Source organism: Castor canadensis, chromosome 1 (assembly GCF_047511655.1).
Source record: "Castor canadensis chromosome 1, mCasCan1.hap1v2, whole genome shotgun sequence".
Lineage (NCBI taxonomy): Eukaryota > Metazoa > Chordata > Mammalia > Rodentia > Castoridae > Castor > Castor canadensis.
In genome coordinates, this window is record NC_133386.1 from 165,012,246 (window position 1) to 165,031,863 (window position 19,618).

General features: G+C 37.3%; 1 pseudogene; it reads right to left on the reverse strand.

Annotated features, from left to right (window-relative positions):
- Window positions 1–2,235: 2,235 nt before the first annotated feature.
- LOC109703302 (chromobox protein homolog 1 pseudogene) lies at window positions 2,236–2,785 on the reverse strand (annotated as a pseudogene).
- Between the last annotated feature and the right edge of the window lie 16,833 nt (window positions 2,786–19,618).

Below are 19,618 nucleotides of genomic sequence, written 5' to 3' on the forward strand. Positions count from 1 at the left end.
TAGCTATACAGGGAGTTGACTCACATTGATTTCCTGTGCATGTGTGTTACCTTCTAGGTTAATTCTTCTTGATCTAACCTTTTCTCTAGTTCCTGGTCCCCTTCTCCTATTGGCCTCAGTTGCTTTTAAAGTATCTGCTTTAGTTTCTCTGCATTGAGGACAACAAATGCTAGCTAATTTTTCAGGTGTCTTACCTATCCTCACACCTCCCTTGTGTGCTCTCACTTTTATCATGTGCTCAAAGTCCAATCCCATTGTTGTGTTTGCCCTTTATCTAATGTCCACATATGAGGGAGAACATACGATTTTTGGTCTTTTGGGCCAGGCTGACCTCACTCAGAATGATGTTCTCCAATTCCATCCATTTACCAGCAAATGATAACATTTCGTTCTTCTTCATGGCTGCATAAAATTCCATTGTGTATAGATACCATATTTTCTTGATCCATTCATCAGTAGTGGGGCATCTTGGCTGTTTCCATAACTTGGCTATTGTGAATAGTGCTGCAATAAACATGGGTGTGCAGGTGTCTCTGGAGTAACCTGTGTCACATCTACAATCTTAGAGGGTTTTTTTATAAATCTGTAATTTTATGAAGACAAAGCCTAACAGTATGATATGAAGTTTACACACAAGCAAAATTTTCACAGACGTTCTAACATATGCCCCAAAAGATTTTACAATGTAGATCCAGATGCATCTCTAAACCATGTCAAAAATTGACAGATTTCAACACAGAGCATTTGAAAGGCTGGGTGTGTTATATGTGCCTGTAACCCCAGTTACTTGGGAGGTGAATATCAGGAGGATCATGGTTCAAGGTCAGCTCTAGGTAAAAATATAAAATCCTGTTAAAAAAATAAAAAAGCAAAAATGGTGCAGGCATGGCTTAAGTGGTGGAGTGTTTGCCTGGCAAATGCAAGCCCTGAATTCAAACCCCAGTATGGCCAAAAATAAGTAAATAAATAAACAAACAAATAAATAAATAAAGGAACATTTCAGCCAGATATGGTGGCACAAGCCTCCAATTCCAGCACTCTGGAGGCTAAGACAAGAGGATAGTGAGTTCAAGGCTAGCCTGGACTAGATAGAAAGACCCTGTCCAGATCATTTGGGGCATCAGTAAATTCTTAAGATTTGGTTTGTTTTGTGTTAAGAGAACCACTTTCCCCAATATGAAAGTTAATTTTCTCCTGAGTCCTGAACTTTTGAAATCATTCAACCCTTGAGTTGATTCAATGAAGCTTGTTCTGACTGAACCCTGTCATTAATGGTCTCAGTTCAAAGTTAAAAAAAAAAAAAACAGAGGCACCAAGAGTTTCCACCCTATGGGCATGAGTTCTCTTCCCTATCGCCTATACACCCTCAGCCCCTCCTAAAATACTTCAGGCTAGTGGCTTGGATAAACAAATTGATATCTATAACCTCATAATTGGAAAAACGGGGGTCTTTTGTCTATATTCAAGTATTAGACAAGTGTGTCTGTATATATTCTCCAGTTAAAGACTTTCCTCCTCAGTCAGCTACCATCGCCAAAATGGCAGCTTTGGTAACTAAGAAACTGGTCTTGTCCTTTGTGGGCAACAACATTAAACTCAGGCAGAGATCACCTTGACTTTTAGTTTTCAGGCATGCACAGCTTTTAAGGAGTTTCTCACAGTACTCACTTATGGTGCCATAAAGGTAAAATACTCTGGACAAAGAATTAAATCATTAGTTCTTTGTTCTTTCCATCATTTCACCATTTTCCCAACCAGGCCCCAAATTTTAAATAAAGTGATCCTTCCTATCTTCCTTCCTCCCTGTTCCATCTCTCCCATTCCCCAAATAATACACCAGTAATTTCCAAAAACCACACACACTACATTATAAAAGTGCAAAGTTAACACTATTGTGAAAAAGGGTATGGTTTGTAGAGATGTTCTTTGAAGATCAACAGTATCTTTTTGCTCTCCCACACTCAGTTCTGCAAATTTTGTCCTTCATAGAAGGCTCTTTATCTTTCTCAGTACAGGCAGAATGGGTTACCTTGAAACACTTAACCCTTTCCCCTCCTCTGGGATGAGTATACAACTATATAGGCTTTAAAACACTGGGGCTGCTGCAGGGCAGAAACTATACTGGATCTTCAAAAGATATCTTCTCAAGCCACTCTTCAGTGTCAAGAAAAGCAGAATTCCTTCCTCCCCACTGAAGCCCACAGCCTGAGGTGATGAACTGATACTCAAGAGAGTTCATTCTTGTTGTCGTTTCTTATCATCATCCTCTAAGGGGTAGAAATGCCACATCCACCTTTCCTCATAGAAGGAAATGTGCATTCACAATGCACTTGGCGTTGGCTTTCTTAGCAGGGACCAAGTCAGCCCACCAAATTTTTCTCTTTCATCAGGAACATGAGCTCTCCTCTGTAGCTCCAATAATTGCTCTGGCTCTAAACCCCAGGGAAAGCCTCTTGTTTTTCTGACTCCTTTTTTTTTCTCCTTCTTTGGTTTGCTGTGTTCTCCCTTATCTTCAGATTCAGAGTCAGCTTTGAGCTTGCATCCCTCTGACTTATCTGTCCATGTGCTGTTATCTGTGACTGTAGAAACTCAGCAATGAGGTTGGGACAATCCAGTTTCTCTTCTGGTTCCCATGTACTGGCTCATCTGAGAAACCCTTCCACTTGAGCAGATACTCTACTCTGCAATTTACAGCTACACAGCCCAGAGCTTTTTCCACCACATGTTCTTCTTCCTCTTCTCCTAGCACTTCTTCCACTTTCTTCTGGTTTTCTTTTTTCTCCATAGTGCCTGCCAACCTTCTTGTGTAAAGAGTGATGCTGCTTAGCTGCTTAGAGCAGCATCCAAGAGTCTGAGAAGAACCTTGCCTGGCAACTGGTGTGTGTGGTATACCGCCCAGGAAAGCAAAAAGTTGGTGGCCACAACCAAGGTATGTACCTCAGGCCTAGACAAGGGCTCTCCTGAAAATTTCTTTCCTTTTCTTTTTTTTTGGTGGTACTGGGGTTTAAACTCAGGGCTTTATGCTTGCTAGGCAGGCACTCTACCTGTTGAGCCACTCCACCAGTCCTGTTTTGTGCTGGATATTTTCTAGATAAGGTCTTGTGAACTATTTGCCTGGGCTGGCTTTGAATCACAATCTTCCTGAACTCTGCCTCCTGAGTAGCTAGATTACAGGTGTGAGCCACCAGTGCCCAGCTTTCCTGAAAATTTCCTAACTCAGAAAAGTCTTTTGTAAGTAGAATCCCAGGAAATATGAAGGAGACATGGTCGGGCACTATACGCAGTTTTGTTTTGCTTTGTTGTAATGGTGGTGGCATATATAATGAAAAATAGTATCAGATCATAGGTATGGCATTGCATTTTTGTGATATTGCATTTTTGTGACATTTAGAAAAAAAATTTTGCTGTGCTGAGAATCAAACCCATTACCTTGCACATGCTAGGCAAGTGCTCTACCACTGAGCTACATCCCACATATACTTAGAAACTTTATGCCTTTGAAAGGCATATTTACCTTGGTGTCCAGAAAGTTCCAGATGCTAATCATTATGGTAATTGATAATAAAGGAATATTGATAAAAATAGAAAATTCCTCAATGTTTTGCAGCCTTAAACCCAACATTTGGGTTTCATGTAGCAGTGCTCCTTCAGTTTGTGAGCACATTTCACCATCTATAAACCACAAAACTATCTTTCAAAGTGCTGAGATTCACATCTTTGTGGGTGAGACAAGAAGGAGCCATATCTGCTCTCACCATGTCTCAGGCTCGGGACATGTGCCAGGGCAGCCAGATAGGATCTCCAGAGCTGAGCAAGACGGTGTGATGTTCTCTCTGTGGGAGGCCTCACAGGGAGGCAGAGTGGTGACCTCACTGGAAAAATGAAAATGGTTCTCTAGAGAGTACTTATCTTGGCAATGATCTGCCTGAATTTGAGACCCGTGCATTTCATTTCCAAAACCCTTTCAAAGAGAAAAGTGATTTTCTGTTAATCCTGTGTGGAAGAGAAATCTTACCATGCTGCATCTTGACTAAGAAATCATGATTCAAGCAACAATGACCTCAATTCTAGCTCTGCATAAAGACCCAGTAAAGGAATCACTCATTAAAAGAACCAGTTCTAAAGCTTTCTCTTTGTTGTTGTTGATGATGTTATTTTTTCTAAAATCAGAGTATATAGTGTTCTCCTGGGAAGTACAGCTCTGGGGAGGATCAAGCCACACAACTGACCTCAATTTCTGGTTCTGAAATTTAACTCCTGTATTAGTTCATTTGTGCTGCTATAACAGAATACCCAAAACAGGTAAATAATAATGAACAAATTTATTTCTCAGGTTGCCAGTGAAGTCCAAGATCGAGGGGTTGGCATCTGGAAATGGTCTTCTTACTGCATTATCTCATAACAGAAGGCAAAGGGCAAGAGAGTATTCATACAAGATAGAAATAATAGGAGTCAGGCATAGTGGCCAATACCTGTAATTCCATCTCTTGGGAGGTTGAAGCAGGAGGATCATGAGTTTAAGGCCAGCCTAGGCTACTGATACCCTGTCTGAGAAAAAATATATATGTATTGTAAGAACTTTTGTAAATATCAAAATGTGCCCCCAGCACAATAAAAAATAGAAAAAAGTGAAGAAGAAAAAGAAGAGAAAGCATAAATAGGCAATGCTATATATTTGTCAAGAATTTCTAAAACATTGAAGCAAAGACAGAAAATCTTAATGTGTGCAAGTTGAAAGGAAATCATTTACTTACTTAACACCTATGTTTATTGCATTACTATTGACAATATCCAAACTACAGAAACAACCTAGATGCCCATCAACAGATGAATGGATAAAGAAAATTTGCTAAATATAATACTCCACACACTATGGAGTATTATTCTGGCATAAAAAAGAATGAAATTATGTCATTTGTAGGAAAATGAATGGAACTGAAGATCATCATGCTAAGCAAAATAAACCAGACTCAGAAAATCTATTTTCTCTCATACTCAGAGTCTAGAACTAAAAGCAGAATAACATGAACATAAAAGGGGGACTATTTGGCAGATGGCAGGTGGGCAGGGAAAAAGAAAGGTGTTGAGGGGGAGAATATGATAGAAGTATATTGTATGCACATAAGAAAAGGTTGTAATAAAACCCATTAAAAAATTTCAAGAAAGTTTAAAAAAGCAGAATAAGAAAAAGTAAAAGGGGGTAAATTTGATCAAAGTACATTATATGCATGTATGGAAATATTACAACAAAACCCCTCACTCTGTCTAATTAACATACACTAATAAAAATAATTTTTAAAAAAGTAGATCATTTAAAAGTCAGGAAGTCTCAGATGGAATGCAGAATGTGACAAAAGAATTAACTGTACTGTAAAAGCACAATACAAACTTCCCCAAAGAAGGGGCTGGGAGGTGTGGGAGGGGAGTTAACCAGGTAACTTTGAAAATGAATGGAGTCTGAAAAGCTAAGAAAAAGAAGAACTGCACATAGCACTATACTTTCACTGATAAAGTTGTTTCCCATGGGTGTTAACAAATCTAAAACCACTAGACAGGAATAACGGGACTTACAATGAAGTAAATGAATGGCAGATAGTAGGATCCAGGTTTCTCATTATTTTTGGAGCCAGAGTTTACAAATAAATAAAGAGAAGCCAGATTGGAATTGAGGATATTACTATGAATTCATGTCTGACTTAATATAGGTACTAATATAGAAATATTAGTAAACACATACATGTATTTTCTTCTTCACTCATCTGACAGAGCCTAAAAGTAACAGCAACATAGTGAAAACCTTAGTACCCAAATGTTGGTTCCTAACACAATCTCTAATAAAAAAAAAAAAAAAAGCCAAGACTTCTTAGAAAAGTGGCTGATTGCAGAATTGGAGTTTGAAGTTAGAATTACAAGATGAGTTTGAAGCATCTTGGACTTCCAGAAAAAATAAGTGAAATAAATACTACAAAATGATAGGCCTATCTCAAAGAGATTCCAGGTCCAAGTGACAGAGCTCCTGATGGCCAAAGTTGGAACAATTTGAGCAGCAAAATAAAGATGTATTACATTATAACTCAAAGTACAAAACAAATACCAATGAGTACACATACTCACAAAAAATAAACAAATAGACATGGGGCAAGAAGGCAGATTAGAAGTGTCTACCATTTTGACTTCATGAATGAAAAGAGATAACACAAGAGAGACTATATTCTTAAGTGAAAAACAGGAAGAGCATCTGGAATCATGAAAGAGGTGGCAGGACAGTTGAAAAGCATGCAGAAACTGAGGCAACAGAGAAAAGCAGCAAACAGTTCCAATCCCTACCTGGGAGGGAAATACATTTACAAAGTAAAGTAGATGGCCCTGGTGACAGACTGACAATTCTAACTGCAGAATAAACCTTCACTTCTCACAAGCCTTAAACCCAGTGCAGGAATTTTGGAGACAGTGACTGCTCAAGTGTGGAAGCCTAGTTTTAGTGAAGAAAGACATTTTGTCATTTCTGGTATTATGGAGATGTATAGCAAGACACCATCTTGAGAGAAAGCCTATTGTTTAAGACTAAGAATAATCTAGGAATTTGAAAACAAAGAGCAATCATGACATAGGTAGTTGTGGAGCATCCTAACATAGTGTCTGGGCAGGAAATGGCCATGAGAGGTGGTCAAGGAGAGAGAGAGCATCTGACATGGTCCCACAGAGAAGTTCAGACAGCAGGGAGCTCTGGTCTCCAGCTACTTTATCTCAATCTGAGCAATGTTAGGGATTAGGCCAGGTTCCCTGTGTGTGGGGGCAAATTCTGGGCTACTGACCCACACGACCAATCTAGTGATGAGAAACAGCACCTCAACTGGCCACTACAGTGTACTGCCTAAATTTTAAAAATATTTCAACTGAACAACTACAGGTGATCAAAACTTCTAAACAAGTATTTAGACTTAGATGTGCAAATCCCAGCTCAGAAACAGAAGTATGAATAAGGCATCAGAAAACCTCCAAAACTCAACAACTCTACGATGACAAACACTAATGACTGTGGATGAAATCTCAAAGAATGCAAAAAAAGATTATGAGAATGATCAATAGAATTGAAGAGCACGTGAACAAATGCCTTAATGAATTCTAAGAAAGCACAAAGACCTGAATGAAATACAGGAGACAATGCAGGTCATGAGAAAGGAATTCAATAAAGATACAGAAACTGAAAAGAATCAAATTGAAATTCTGGAAATGAAAAGCTCAATAAATTGAATTTTACAAATTCAGTTTCTCCAGTAGACTGTATCAAATGGAAGACAGAATTGAAGACAAGATAGATGTATTCAAACATGAAGATGAAGATAGAGGAAAAAACTAAAGAAGTGATGAAACATGCAAAACATGCAACACTAAAAGACCAAACATGTGAATCATGGGCATAGAAGAAGAGACTGATTGCAAGCTAAAGGCATAGAAATCATATTCAATAAATTAATAGCAGAAAACTTCCCAAATCTTAATAAAGTGATGGATCATCAAAGTGCAGGAGGCTTTTAGAACTCCAAACAGAGAAGACCAGAAAAAACCTCCCATATCACATTATAGTTAAAATGTTAGGTATACAGAATGAAGATAGAATATTGAAAGCTGAAAGAGAGAAGCACCAAGTCACCTGTAAAGACAAACATTGGCACAGAGTGAAAGGATGGAAAAAGATTTTCTAAGCAATTGGAGCATGAAAGCAAGCAGAAGTAGTTATGATCATATTTGACAGAGCAGACTTCAAATCAAAATTAGTCAAAAGAGACAAAGTAGGTCACTGCATATTGATAGACGGAATAATTTATCAAGAGGTTATAAAATTGTAAACATATATGCAACAAACATCAGCACACCCAATTTCCTAGAGCAAACACTCCAAGATATAAAAATGCAAATAGATCCCAGAATAATAATAGTGGGTGACTTTAACATCCCACTCACAGCAATAGAAACCAATTTCCCAAAGCAAACACTACAAGACATAAAAACACAGACAGACCCAACACAATAATAGTGAGTGACTTTAATACTCCACTTTCACCAATAGAAAAGTCATCTAGACATAAAACCAACAAGGAAACTTCTGAATTAAATTACACTATAGATCAAATGGACTTAACAAACACCTACAGAATATTCCACCCCAATAGCCAAAGAATACAAATTCTTCTCAGCAGCCACTGGAACTTTCTCTGAAATGGATCATATCTGAGAACATAAAAGTCTTAACAAATACAAGAAAGTTGAAATACTTTCCTATATTTTATCAGACTGCAATGGAATAAAGCTAGAAATTAATAACAAGGGAAACTACAGAAAATATTCTAATACATGGTGACTGAAAAATTCACTCTTGAATTATCAGTGGGTCATTGAAGAAATAAGGGAAGATTCAAAATATTCCTAGAATCAAATAAAGTGAAAGTACAACTTACAAAAATATGTGAGACACTGCAAAGACAGTGCCAAAAGAGAAGTTTATAGCCTGTGTGCCTTCATTGAAAAATCAGAGAGATCTGAAATAAATAACTTAGTGATGTGCTCAAGTTCTTAGAAAACCAAGAACAAGTCAAAACCAAATGCAGTAGACAGAAATAATAAAGATCAGGACAAATATTAACAAAATGAAAACTAAGAGAATAATACAAAGAATAAATGAAATAAAAATTTGATTCTCTGAAAAGATAAACAGATTAACAAACCCTTAGCTCAACTAACCAGAAAAATCAGGGAGAAGACCCAAATTAATACAATTAGAGATGAGAAAGGGGGTATCACACAAAAACATGAAACTCAAAGAATCATTAGAAAATATTTTACATTTTTATATTCTAATAAACTAAAAAATTTAGGGAAAAAAATGGATATATCTTACAAACTGTGTGAGCTTATCCTAGAAACCTAAATGGGAGTGTCAGGAGATGGAGAAAGGACAAAAGAGAGAAGACAAACATGCAGAAAGCTGGGATCAGATAGGATGGGTGCTCTAAGGGAGACACACAACAGTCCCATTTACTTCTTTCCTGTTCTTTTCTATTCCCTTACTTCTTTCTGAGTTTCTGTACAGAATCTAAAAACTGCATTAGCATAACTCTTAAAGTCTCAGTCCTTAGACTTGCACTGTCCCATGTTTTCTTTAGCATAGCTTTTTTGAAGCCTATATATAGAATTCTCACTTTCCTTTCATGTGTTCTTCAGCTGTGCACCCTCTGATACTTTAGGGCCTTCTTTGTCTGAGCCTTCTACCTCTCACTTTGTTAATTTTGCACCTCCAAACAATATCTGAATCCCCATGAATTTTCTTCATCACCATTCCTCTCCCACCATCTGTTTCCAGAGACTCCAGACACAGAAAGCCAGGGTGTTACATACAATGGCAGACAAGGAGGTAGAGCAACAGTTTGGAGGGGGGCGGAGCATGACATAATTATCAGGAATGGAAGGAACCTGAAAGTAAACATCTTAGGAAAAGCAGCCATGCTGCATTTTGCCCTTGCCCCCTTCTGCAGCTGGGGCTGTGCCAACTCAGCCTGCAGATTATTGGACCTAGCTGTGCTTATGTCAAGTTCTCACAAGATTCACATACTCAGCTCCCCACAGATATATTTCTAGAGGTATATGACCTAGCAAAATTGAACCAAAAGGAAACAAACCACCTAAATAGATGTGTAACAAGGCAGTGAAATTGAAGCAGTAATAAAAAATATCCCAACAAAAAAGATCCCAGGACCAGATAGATTCATTTCTGAAATCTATCCAACTTTTAAAGAAGTACAAAAACCAATGCTTCTCAAACTATTCCATAAAACAGGAAGGGAAGGAATGCTACCAAACTCTTTTTATGAAGTCAGTAATATCCTAATAGTAAAATTGGATAAGGACATAACCAAAATAACACTGCAAACAAATTTCCTTGATGAACATAGATGCAAAAGTTCTCAATGAAGTATTTGTAAATCAAATTCAACTACACCTTTAAAAGACCATACAAAACAATCAAGATAGTTTTATTCCAGGAATGCAAGGATGGTGAAACATGTGCAAATCTATAAATGTAATACTGCACATAAACAGAATAAAGGGCAAAAATCACATAATCATCTCAATAGATGCAGAAAAAGCCTTTGACAAAATTCAACATGTTCAAACAGTGAAAACTTGGAGTAGAAGAAATGTATCTCAACATAATAAAAGCTATGCATGACAAACTTCATAGTAAAAAAAATCATAATAAATGCAAAAAACTGAAATCATTTCTCCTAAAATATGGAACAAGAAATGGATGTCCACTCTCTCTTTAACTCCTTTTCTATATAGTGTTTGAATTCTTTGCCAGAGAAATGATCCAAGAGAAAGAATTAAAAGGAATACAAATAGAAAAAGGAGTCTAATTATAGATGATTTGATCCCATACTTAAAAGACCCTAAAGACCACCAAAAATCTCTTATCTGATGAACACTTTTGGCAAAGTAGGAGGATACAAAATCAATATACAAAAATCAGGAGTATGTCAGGTGCCAGGGGCTCACTCATAATTCTAGCTACTCAGGAGGCAGAGATTAGGAGGATCGAGGTTCCAAGCCAGTCCAGGAAAAGAGTTCGCAGACCTTCTCTCCAAAAACCCATCACAAAAAGGGCTGGTGGAATGACTCAAGGTGAAGGCCCTGAGTTCAAACCCCAGTATCAAAAAAAAAATCAGGAGCTTTTCTACATACTAATAATGAACAAATAGAACAATAATCAGGAAAACATTCCCATTCACACTGTCTTTAAAAAAATTAAATACCTAGGAATAAATCTAACAAAGGAGGTGGAATACTTTTACAATGAAAATGATAAAATCTTTAAGAAAGAAACTGAAGAAGACACCAGATGGAAAGAACCCCCATGTTGCTGGACTGTCAGGATTAATAGTATGTAAATGGCTATACTACTCAAAGTCATCTACAGATTCAATGCAATTCCCATAAAAATTCTGATGTTATTATTATTCACAGAAATAGAAAAATAAAACCTAAAATTAATTTGGAAGCATAAAAGGTCCCAAATATCCAAAGCACTCCTGAGTAAAAAAGGCAATGCTGGAGCTATCACAATACTGATCTCAAATTATACTACCTAGCCATAATAATAAAAACAGCATAGTACTGGCACAAAAACAGGTAGACCAAGGCAATAGAATAGAAGGTCCAGAAGTAAGCTCACACAACTATAGACTTTTTTTTTTTTTTGTAGTACCAGGGTTTAAACTCAGGGTCTAGCACTTGCTAGGCAAGTGCTCTACCACACGAGCCATGCTCCCAACCTTACAGCCATTTGGTTTTTGACAAAGGTCCAAAAACGTACATTGGATAAAAGAGAGCCTTTTCAATACACGGTGCTAGGAAACTTGATATCTGCATGTAAAAGACTGCAGCTAGACCTCTTTCACCCTGTACAAAAATGGGCCAAAAATCTAAATGTAAAGCCCGAAACTTTGAAACTACTACAGGAAAACTCTACTACTTCCTCTTCTAGAGGAGGATCCTTGAAGATACGGGCATAGGTAATGCTTTTCTGAATAGGATTCCAATTGCTCAGGAAATGAGAGCAAAAATTGGCAGAGTATTGTATCAAATTAAAAAATCTTCTGCACACGAAGGAAAAAAATTACCAGAATCAAGATAGAATGGAATAAATCTTTGACAGCTATTCATTGGAGACTATATATACATATATACATATATATGTATGTATATTCCAATTTTAAACAACGAAAGGACAAATAGACCAAATAAATGGGCAAATTAATTGAACAGACAGTTATAAAAAGAAAAAACACAAATGGCAAATAAATATATGAAGAAATGTCCAACATCCTTAACCATAAATGAAATGCAAATCAAAATTACACTGTGATTATATTTCAGGAAACTTTATAAAATGCAATTAATAAATGGACTAATGAATTGAACAGATTGTTCTCAAAAGAAATAAAAAATAGGAAATAAAGATGTGAAGAAATGTTCAACATCCTCGGCTATAAAGGAAATGTAAATCAAAATGACACTGAGTTTCCATCTCATCCTCAGAATGGCTATCGTCAAGGAAAACAAGCAACAACAAATGCTGGTGAGGATGTGGGGATAGAAAGGAACCCTTACACACACTTGATGGGAGTGTAAATTAGTGCAGTCACTATGGAAATCAGTATGAAAGTTCCTTAAAAAACTGAAAATAGAACTGTCATATGATTCTGCTATACTACTCCTGGGCATATATCTGAAGAAATGTAAGTCAGAACACATTTAAGATATATGCATCCATGTTTATAGCAGCTCTATTTGCCACAGCCAAACTATAGAATCAGCCTGTCAATTGATGAATGGATAAAGAAAATATGCTATGTATACACAATGGAATATAATTCAGCTGTAAAAAGAATGAAACTAGGTCATTTGTAGGAAAATGTGTGGAACTAAAGATCATCATGTTAAGTGAAACAACCCAGACTGAGAAAGAGAAGTATCACATGGAATCAAGACCTTAAAGATGAATGACAGGGAGTGTAAAATGGGAAATGATTGGAGGAGAGAATCAGCAGAGAGGATGAAAGGTGAAGGGGAGTGAATATGATTGAAGTACCTTATACCTATGTATGAAAATAGAATAATGAAACCTGTTAAAAAGGCTTTAAAAAGGGATGAGGGGATAAGAAAGAGTAATAGTGGTAGTGAATTTGATCAAAGTACATTATATGCATGTATATAAATATCACAATGAGCCCCATTTGTAGAACTAATATACACTAGAAAAAAGAGAGCAGACTTGTACTAGTGATTCATGTCCATAATCCTAGCTACGTGGGAGGCTGAGATCAGGAAGATTCAGTTTGAGACCAGCCCAGGCAATTACTCTGTCAGACCCCATCTCCAAAATAACCACAGCAAAATGGACTGGAGGGGTAACTAGAGCACCTATTTTGCAAGTATGAAGCCTTGAGTTCAAACCCTAGTCCCACCATAAAAATAAAAAAACGAAAAACAAATAGATGATCAGATAAATAAATGTGTGATAAAAGACAAATGTTACATGCAAATTAATTCCGAATAATCTCTGTAGACAGTGTATCTTCAAGGAGATGGAAAACAACTTCTCACTCTTTACATTATATACTTATAAAAATTACTGTACAGGCACAGTAGGAGAATGGGGAGTAATTTTACTGTGGAGAAACCTGACAAATACTACTTTGACCAGGGCATAGTCAGCATTAGCAGTCATAAATTATGTTCATAATATGTACCCTTTATATGACATATTAAAAAATTATACATATATCTTTATTCTTGCTACCAAAAGCCCATAACAACCCCATTCTAATCATAAAAAATTATATAAATCCCAACTGAGGAACATCCTAAAGGATACCTGATCAGTGCCCCTCAAAACTGTCCAAGTCATCAAAAACAAGGGACATCTGAGAAACTGTCACAGACCAGAGGAGCCAAAGGAAATATAACAAATGTAAAATACATTTGTTAGTATGTTTGGGATCCTGGAACAGAAAAAGGATATTACATAAAAACTAGGAAAACCTCTATAAAACATGAAATTTAGTGAATAAAAACAGCATGGTATTGGTACAAAAACAGACAGGAAGACAAATGCATCAGAATAGAAGATGCAGACATAAACCCATGCATCTATAGCCAACTGATCTTTGACAAAGGAGCCCAAAACACACAATGAAGAGAAGAAAGCCTCTTCAACAAATGCTGCTGGGAAAACTGGATATCCACATGTAGAAGACTGAAGCTAGATCCCTGTCTTTCACTCTGTACCAAAATCAACTCAAAGTGGATCAAAGACCTTAATATAAGGCCTGAAACCTTGAAAGAACTCCAGGAAGCAGTAGGAAATACATGGGAACAGATAGGTATAGGGAACGACTTCGTAAACAGAACTCAAAATGTTCAGCATCTAAGAGAAACAATGAGTAAATGGGACTACATCAAACTAAAGAGCTTCTGCACAGCAAAGGAAACAGTCACCAGACTCGAAAGACAGCCCACAGTATGGGAGAAAATCTTTGCCAACTACTCACCCAATAAGGAACTAATATCCAGAATCTACAGGAAACTTGAAGAACTTAGCCCCCAAAGAATCAACACCCCAATGAAGAAATGAGCACATGAATTAAACAGGAAATGCTCCAAGGAAGAGGTACAAATGGCCAGTAAATACATGAAGAAGCATTCAACATCCCTGGTTATAAAACATATGTAAATCAAAACAACACTTAGATTTCATCTCACCACAGTTAGAATCACCATAATCAAGGGTAAATAATGACAACAAATGCTGGCAAGGATGTGGTGAAACAGGAACTCTTAATACACTGCTGGTGGGATTGCAAACTAGTACAACCACTATGGAAATCAGAATGGAGATTCTTCTAAAAACTAAAGATAGAACTGCCATATGATCTAGTGATACTGCTCCTGGGCATCTACCCAAAGATTCTGTCTATGTAAGACAGAATATGGTAAAGACACCTGTACACTGATGTTCATTGCAGCACTATTCACAATAGCCAAGCTTTGGAAAAAACCCAGATGCCCTACATTTGATAAATGAATCAAGAAATTGTGGTATATACACAGTGTAATACCTTATGACTGAGTAAAATTACAAGATGTGGTCTGAAGGTAAATGGATGCAATTGGAGTACATCATGTTAACTGAAGTAAGCCAGGATAAGAAACACAGAAGCTGCATGTTTTCTCTCATACATGGAAGATAGATCCAAAGATAAACAGCTATACAAAAACAAGCATGATTATATACAAACTCAGATGTAGAACTTGTTTGTAACAGTGGAACTACTCTATGGAACTTGGGGAAAGAGGGAAAGAAAAAGAATGATAGAGTATCAGTAAGATCACATAACACAAAATGTGAAGGTAGAGGATATAAGGATGTGTATTGCAAGCTGTTGAAAAATAGGGAGGTGGGAGGTAAAGGGGTAAGGAAGAGTAAAGGAAGGGGTATACATTGAGACACCCCTTTGAACATCAACTTTAAATATTAGTAATGAAAACCAGGACTGCAAAATAGGTACAGTGTGTATACAGGTGGGATGGTACTAGTGGGAAGGAGGAGGAATGAAGGATATTAAGGTGACAGTATATGGTAGATGGACTTCATATACCTATATGAAACAGAACTAATAAACCTCTTGCAATTGTTTTAAGTGGAGTGGGGAAGGGGTTGAAGGGGAGAGATGATAAGGACAATGTAATAATGTATAAGTGTAATTAGAATTGACACAAGTTCCCCCCATATAATGAATATATCCTAATAAAAATTTTTAAAAATTAATCTTTAAGAGCTCTGTACATATTAAAACTAAGAACTTATATTTGGCCATAGTTATGTCAAATATTTTCCCAGATAATGAATTTCAACTTTATTTATGATATGTTTTCTGTTCAGAAAGAAAGAATTTTTATATCACTAAAAAAAAGAAATTCAGAAACTGTCATGGGTCAGAGAAAACAGGACAACTTAATACAATGTAATATTTTGGATTGAACCATGGAACCAAAAAAACACTAGTAGAAAACTGATAAAACACAAATAAAGTCTGTAGTTTAGTTGACAATACTATGCCAATCTCAGTTTCTTAGTTCTACAAATGTACTATGATTGTGTAAAATGTTAGAGAAAGCTGGGTGAAGGTATATGAGAACTTTCTGCATTGCCTTTCCAACTTGTCTCTAAATCTACAATTATTTGGAAGTTAAAAGTTTCAAATAATAATTTTAATTACATACCATATGATTCCAAATATACGACACTCTGAAAAAATGCAACATTAAGATAACAATAAAAGACCAGGGATAACTAGGTGGAGGACAGGGGATTTTTAGGGCAGTGAAAATACTTTGTATGATACTGTAGTGGTGGATATATGCCATCATACAGTTGTCCCAATCCATAGAATACACAAAACCAAGAGTGAACCCACAGATAAATTATGGACTTTGGGTAATTATGATGTGTCAATGTAGGTTCATTAATTATAACCATTGCACCACTCTGGTGGGGGCTCTTTATATAATAGAGTGGGTTGTGGATGTATAGGGTCAGAGGGTATATGGGAAATCTCTGTACTTCCCTCACAATTTTCCTATGAAAATTCTCTAAAAATAAAATCTAAAAAAATATTTTTAAAGTAGATGAACTACAAAGAATATCAGATATGTGTAGACTGGAAGAAAGATACACCATTGCCATTTGCCCAATCAAATATAAAGTTTTCATCACTGAAATTAATGTATTGTTTGAAAGAAATTACCACAAAAAGCTTAAGGAAGACTGCCCAAGTCAAGGTGATTTCCTGATGAGGTTGGAGAAGTATAAGAATTCAGATAATAAATCCTTTACTAGCATTTGTCCAAGTATACTTCCAACAAAAGCTCAGAAAACTCTGCATCTCTTTAAACTCTTGATGACAAAATACACTCTTTTAACATCTCAGCAAGAGTTATCTTTTCCAGGTATCTGGTGTTAAAGGCAGGGACATGACGATTAATGGGATCGCCAATCATCTGTTCTGTCTATAGGCAGGAAGTCTAAGAAGTATTCCCTCATGAACATGAGAACAGGACCTTAAGAAGGCCAACCTCTCCAGGATAGCCACAATTAACAGAGATTCTATAGGGGTTGAGAAGAACTGGTGCTTGCTTGGCCTGAGCTACTCCTCCAAGCTTTCCCCAAGGTAACCAGAAAAAGACTTCCTGGAATTATTTATGAGGATGCCAAAAGGTCAGCCAGAGTTCTCAGTCCTGACACTCTTTCGTTCACTCCTCCTTTACCTTATGCTGTTTCAAAAGGGCTATTCATACGAACTGAAAACCTGTGCCAACCACAATGATAGGTGATAGGGAATAGAGTGGATTCAGAAAAAAAACATTAATAACAATGATAATGATGATGGTGATTATGTAATAACATGTATTTTTAACAGGTCAACCACTATGCTATACACTGACTCATTTAATCCTTGGAATAACTCAGTGAGATTGATTTTATTTCTATTTTATAGGTAAGGAAACTACTTCACCCTCTAGGAAGCTGAAAATCATAATAGCTTATTTAAGGTCCAGTAGGTGGCAACAACAAAGTAACCAAGAACATAATCTTTGAAACCCAGCAGACCTAGAATCAAACCCTATTTCTGTCTCATATTACCTATGTGACTTTGGACAACTAATTTCAACTCTTTGTCAAGTGGCCAATAAGTAGATGATAAAATCAATATGACTTTATTGAGTGTTGTGCTCCATTACAAATATCTGACACCACATTGGGAATGAGAGAGGCTTACATGTGCCCAGAACTTGCAAATATATGCTCATTATGTTAATCAGACTTTCCCACACTGTGACAAAACACCTGACATGAGTAACTTAGGGGACAAAAGATCTATTTTGGCTAAAGCTTTCAGAGATATCAGTCTATCGTATCAAGGGGAACATGTTGTAGCAGAGCAGCTCGCATCATAGATGCTAGGAAGCAAAAACAGGTAATACAATCCAAAGGACACCCCCACCACATAACCTACGTCCTCCAACTAGGTCCCACATCCTATTTTTCACTACTTCCTAATAATGTCATATTACAAATCCATCAGGAATTTCCAACCATTAGGTTAGACCCTCAGGATCCAATCCCTTCCAAAAACCCATCAGCTAACAATTAAACCCCCAATGTAAGAGCCTGTGGGCACATTTCATATTCAATCTGTATCACTTAGTATTAACTAAGTATCTAATAGGTATGAACTCATTTCATCCTCACAGCACAACATGAATTAAGGACTTAATATTTTCTCCATTTTTCTGATGAGGAAACAGATGTTCAAACAAATTTAGCTAACTTCTTGAAGGCTACCCAATAAGTAAGTGGTTCAACCTCAATTTGAATCCCGTTCTATTTGTCCTACTCTGAGTCTTAACCTCTCTGCTGTACCCACTCAACATTATAGCAGTTGCAAAAAAACTCAATCCCTTCTAGGTAACTTTTTTTTTTTTTTTTCATTTTAACTGAGGCCTAACTCAAAAGATTCTCTGGAAGTAATATAAATTTCAGACTGAGGGAGTCTTAGTAGAATTAGATGAATCTTTTCATCATGGATACTGGGATTCTTGGTAGCAAGCACCTTGAGCCAAGAGCCTTCCTAGGAAGCTATAATGCATTTCAAAGAAAAGGAGGCAGATGAGAGAGAGGAAAAGGAGGCACAAGAAGCCTGAAGGCATAAGAAGGAAAAACTTTTTGAATTTGGAAACAAACCTACAATTTACCCAATTAACCTTGCTCTCCGCCCAGCCCCTACCAAGAAGGCAATACTTTGTGAGCTTCAGAGCAATTTAGGGCTAGGATAAGGACATTCAACAGATTCCTGAGCCAGCACTGGCTACTAGCAGTAGCTGCAGGAAGAGTTGTATGAAGAAGAATCATAAGTCTGCCCAAGCTCAGCTGGAACAAAACAAAATGCCTTGGTCCATTAGTAATGTTTGCTACAAGTTAGGAAATGGGAAGAGCTACACACATGTCCAGAATTTGCCATTCCTGCCCTGGGGCTATCCCAACCTTGACATATTGGGAAGGAAAGGAAGAAGGATGTTAACTGGGTTCAGGTCCAACTATTGGAGCCAAAATGTCCTAATGGCACCCTGCTTCCGCCACTTTGAAAACAAGAGCAAAACAGCATTGACAGCAATAAAAGACCTAATTTGAATTTCTTTGGTTTTAATTATTTTGAAAAGAGAGGCAGGCTGTCAATGCCAAGACCCTTTAAGAACTAAAAACCAAAGAGATTCAGGCCAGCTGAAAGGGGTGGAGGGGGGAGTTCCAGCCAATTAGCCTTCCTTTGTGACATGGCCACCCTTTGTCCCACCCTCCGGAAGCTTTAATAACACTCATGTGTCAACAGGACCTCAAGAAAGGGGAAAAAGAAGTGAGCCAAACTCAAGAGTAAGGAGGGAGGGACCAAAATCAGGGATTTCAGTTCCAAACTGGACCCTTGACTGCTTAACTGCTGTCATTATTTTTTTTTTTTTCCTAGAGCCCTCATTGGGCTTTCCTGACTGCAAGAAACTAGGCTTAAAGCTCCAGGGCTCTGGTCTTCCCTTTGTAGTCTTTCTTCCTCCTTGCCGAACAAGCTTGTCCCGCCATCTCAAATTCTACAGTCTTCCACCTCTGACCTCCCCAAGTAGGTCAAACTTTCCATGTCTGGACTATTATTAAAGGGAAAGCAATCCTATTGTTTCCTTTATTGAGTAGTTTTTATAGGGTGCCAAGTGCCCTTCCAGAAGCCTAGAATCCCAAAGAAGTCTCCTGGGTTCCAGAAACCTCAGTGTAACCCAGAAACAACAGGAGATACAGATGACCCAGGTCCAGTCATGTTAGTCTTCAGGGAATTAGCTTGATCTACATGGTCAGGAGAGGGTGGGATATGGAGTTAATCATTAATGCTGATCCCAGGTTTTTCCTGGCATAGACCAGTCTCTCCACGGCAGTGACTCTAGGGAAGATAGGATAGGA